Genomic DNA, 4,174 nt, shown 5'->3' with positions numbered 1-4,174 from the left:
ATTTGACTTTTTGAATGGAAAATTAGCTCCAATTGTTAGCGGACACCATGTTGCGTTTGGAGAGCCCCTGTGTGCCTAAACATTGGAGCTCCCCCACAAGTGACCCCATATCTAGATGTGTGGTGAGCACTTTGACCCACCAAGTGCTTCTCAGAAGTTTATAATGTAGAGCCGTAAAAATAAAAAATCATATTTTTTCACAAAAATTAACTTTTCGACCCCGATTTTTTATTTGCCCAAGGGTACCAGAGGAAATTGTACCCCAATAGTTGTTGTGCAATTTGTCCTGAGTACGCTGATACCCCATATGTGGGGGTAAACCACTGTTCGGGCGCATGGCAGAGCTCGGAAGGGAAAGAGCGCCGTTTGACTTTTCAATGCAAAATTGACAGGAATTGAGATGGGACGCCATGTTGCGTTTGGAGAGCCCCTGATGTGCCTAAACATTGAAACCCCCCACAATTGACACCATTTTGGAAAGTAGACCCCTAAGGAACTCATCTAGATGTGTTGTAAGAGCTTTGAACCCCCAAGTGTTTCACTACAGTTTATAACACAGAGCCGTGAAAATAAAAATTATTTTTTTTTCCACAAACATTATTTTTTAGCCCCCAGTTTTGTATTTTCCAAAGGGTAACAGGAGAAATTGGACCCCAAAAGTTGTTGTCCAATTGGTCCTGAGTACGCTGATACCCTATATGTGGGGGGGACCACCGTTTGGGCGCATGGCAGAGCTCGGAAGGGAAAGAGCGCCATTTGGAATGCAGACTTTGATTGATCTGCAGGCGTGACGTTGCATTTGCAGAGCCCCTGATGTACCTAAACAGTAGAAACCCCCACAAGTGACCCCATATTGGAAACTAGACCCCCCAAGGAACTTATCTAGATGTGTTGTGAGAACTTTGAACCCCCAAGTGTTTCACTACAGTTTATAACGCAGAGCCATGAAAATAAAGAATAATTTTTTCCCACAAAAATGTTTTTTAACCCCCCAAATTTTAATTTTCCCAAGGGTAATAAGAGAAATTGGACCCGAAAAGTTGTTGTCCAATTTGTCCTGAGTACGCTGATACCCCATATATTGGGGTAAACCCCTGTTTGGGCGCACAGGAGAGCTCAGAAGGGAAGGACTACTGTTTTACTTTTTCAACGCAGAATTGGCTGGAAACCCCCAATTCTAACTGAAACCCTAACCCAAACACACCCCTAATCCTAATCCCAACCATAACCCAAACACACCCCTAACCCTAACCCCAACCACACCCCTAACTCCAACACACCCCTAACCCTAATCCCAACCATAACCCTAACCACACCCCTAACCCTGACACACTCCTAACCCTAATCTAACCGTAAATGTAATCCAAATCCTAGCTTTAGCCCCAACCCTAACTTTAGCCCCAGCCCCAACCCTAACTGTAGCCCTAACCCTAGCCCCAACCCTAACCCTAGCCCCAACCCTAACCCTAGCCCTAACCCTAGCCCTAACCCTAATGGAAAAATGGAAATAAATAATTTTTTTTAATTTTATTATTTTTCCCTAACTAAGGGGGTGATGAAGGGGGGTTTGATTTACTTTTATAGCGGGTTTTTTAGCGGATTTTTATGATTGGCAGCCGTCACACACTGAAAGACGCTTTTTATTGCAAAAAATAGTTTTTGCGTCTCTACATTTTGAGAGCTATAATTTTTCCATATTTTGGTCCACAGAGTCATGTGAGGTCTTGTTTTTTGTGGGACGAGTTGCCGTTTTTATTGGTAACATGTTCGGGCACGTGACATTTTTTAATCGCTTTTTATTCCGATTTTTGTGAGGCAGAATGACCAAAAACCAGCTATTCATGAATTTCTATTGCGGGAGGCGTTTATACCGTTCCGCGTTTGGTAAAATTGATGAAGCAGTTTTATTCTTCGGGTCACTACGATTACAGCGATACCTCATTTATATCATTTTTTATGTTTTGGCGCTTTTATACGATAAAAACTATTTTATAGAAAAAATAATTATTTTTGCATCACTTTATTCTCAGGACTATAACTTTTTTATTTTTTTGCTGATGATGCTGTATGGCGGCTCGTTTTTTGCGGGACAAGATGGCGTTTTCAGCGATATCATGGTTATTTATATCTGTCTTTTTGATCGCGTGTTATTTCACTTTTTGTTCGGCGGTATGATAATAAAGCGTTTTTTGCCTGTTTTTGTTTTGTTTACGGTGTTCACTGAAGGGGTTAACTAGTGATACAGTTTTATGGGCCGGGTCGTTACGGACGCGGCGATACTAAATATGTGTACTATTATTGGTTTTTTTTATTTAGATAAAGAAATGTATTTATGGGAAGAATATTTTTTTTTCTTTAATTAGGAATTATTATTTATTTTTTTTTTTTACACATCTAATTTTTTTTTTTTACATTATCACATTGTCCGAGGGGGGGGGGGGGGGGCATCATGTTATAGGGTCAGATCGCTGATCTGACACTTTGCAGTGCGCTGTGCACTGATCCTGGCGCTTGTAAGCCACCTCCCTGCAGGACCCGGAAGTAGCCGCGCGGCCATTTTGGATCCGGGGCCTGCAGGGAGGAGACTTTCGATACAAGGTGAGCACATCGCCTTGTACCGAGGATCTCAGGTAAGCACACAGGGAGCCCCCTCCCTGCGCAATGCTTCCCTATGCCCTCAGAACGCTGCGATCATGTTTGATATCAGCGTTCCGGGGGTTAATGTGCCTGGAGCTGTCCGTGACCTCTCCTGGCACATAGTGCCGGATGACAGCTGCAATAGTCAGCTGACACCTGGCCGTGATTGGCTGCGCTCCCCCCGGCCGATTGCATATGACGTACTATTCCGTCACTGGGAATTAAGTCCCAGGTCACCTCGACGGGATAGTACGTCATATGGGATTAAGGGGTTAAACTGAGCATGCTCCAAATTTTTTTTTATCCAATAATCTAGATATGCTAGCCGGATCCATCGCATCAGTTTTTCACAATCTGCGCCGGATTGTGCCTGATGCAAAAAACCTGATGTGTGAAAGTAGCCTGAGTGTGACGCCGGCCGTACTCTGTAATGTCTTTATTATCTGCTCAAGTCCCCTCTGCAATGTGAAGTGCTGCGGAATATGTTGGCGCTATAGAAATAACATTATTATTATAGATTTGTTTTAAAACCTTTTTCTTACTTTTTCAGGTGCTGAGCCTGCGATCGCCCCTCCCTTATACTAAGTACAGCGATACTACATAGCACAAACCATTGTCACTTATGAGCTCCGCAGGACGGAGAGCCGATGACAGGGCCCTCAGCGGCCATGGTGCCCCATCAGCGCCATACTAGTAGGCCATATAACGGATCCGCCTTCCCATAGACTTCAATGAGGCTACTTTCACACTAGCGTCGGCCCGATGTACCGATGCAACCTGTGACAGCGCAGCACAACGGGGGCAGCGGATGCATTATTACAACGCATCCGCTGCCCCATTGTGAGTTGTAGGGAGGAGGGGGCGGAGTTCTGGCCGCGCATGCGCGGTCGGAAATGGCGGACACGACGATGCACAAAAAACGTTACATGTAACATTTTTTTGTTCCGACGGTCCGCCACAACACGACGCAACCATGTGGCAACGCGTCGCTAATGTTAGTCTGTGGGGAAAAAACGCATCCTGCAGACAACTTTGCAGGATGCCTTTTTCCACCAAAACGACGCATTGCGACGCGCGTCGTACGACGCTAGTGTGAACGTAGCCTGATCCAGTTATCATCCGTTTTTTCAGCTGCAGAATAAAGTTGTGCATAGATTGCAGCTGGAATTAATAAAACTGTTGACATTTGAGAACATTTCAGTCGCCATTCACATGAATGGATCAAAAATCGGATCATTTTCTCATTTTAACCCAATGTGGTCAAACGTAGAAGGAAAGAAGGAGCGCAGAACGGGACGCAGACGGAGCCCGTATTAATCAATGGACGCCCTCTGCGACGCGTCGCGTACAGTGTTTTCCAATCTGTGGCCCTCCGCTGTAGCAAAACTACAACTCCCATCATGCCCCACCAGCGTGATGTGAAGGAAGGCATGATGGGAGTTGTAGTTTTGGAGCCCGCTTCCGCTGTTTGAATCTCCCTCTCCGCGCTCGGAGTCCCAGAACTGTGCTGACGTATGACCACGTGATCCGTGACGTC

This window comes from Ranitomeya imitator, chromosome 2 (assembly GCF_032444005.1).
Source record: "Ranitomeya imitator isolate aRanImi1 chromosome 2, aRanImi1.pri, whole genome shotgun sequence".
Classification (NCBI taxonomy): Eukaryota; Metazoa; Chordata; class Amphibia; order Anura; family Dendrobatidae; genus Ranitomeya; species Ranitomeya imitator.
The sequence above is the reverse complement of the archived record's forward strand: the minus strand, read 5'-3'. Positions refer to the sequence as shown.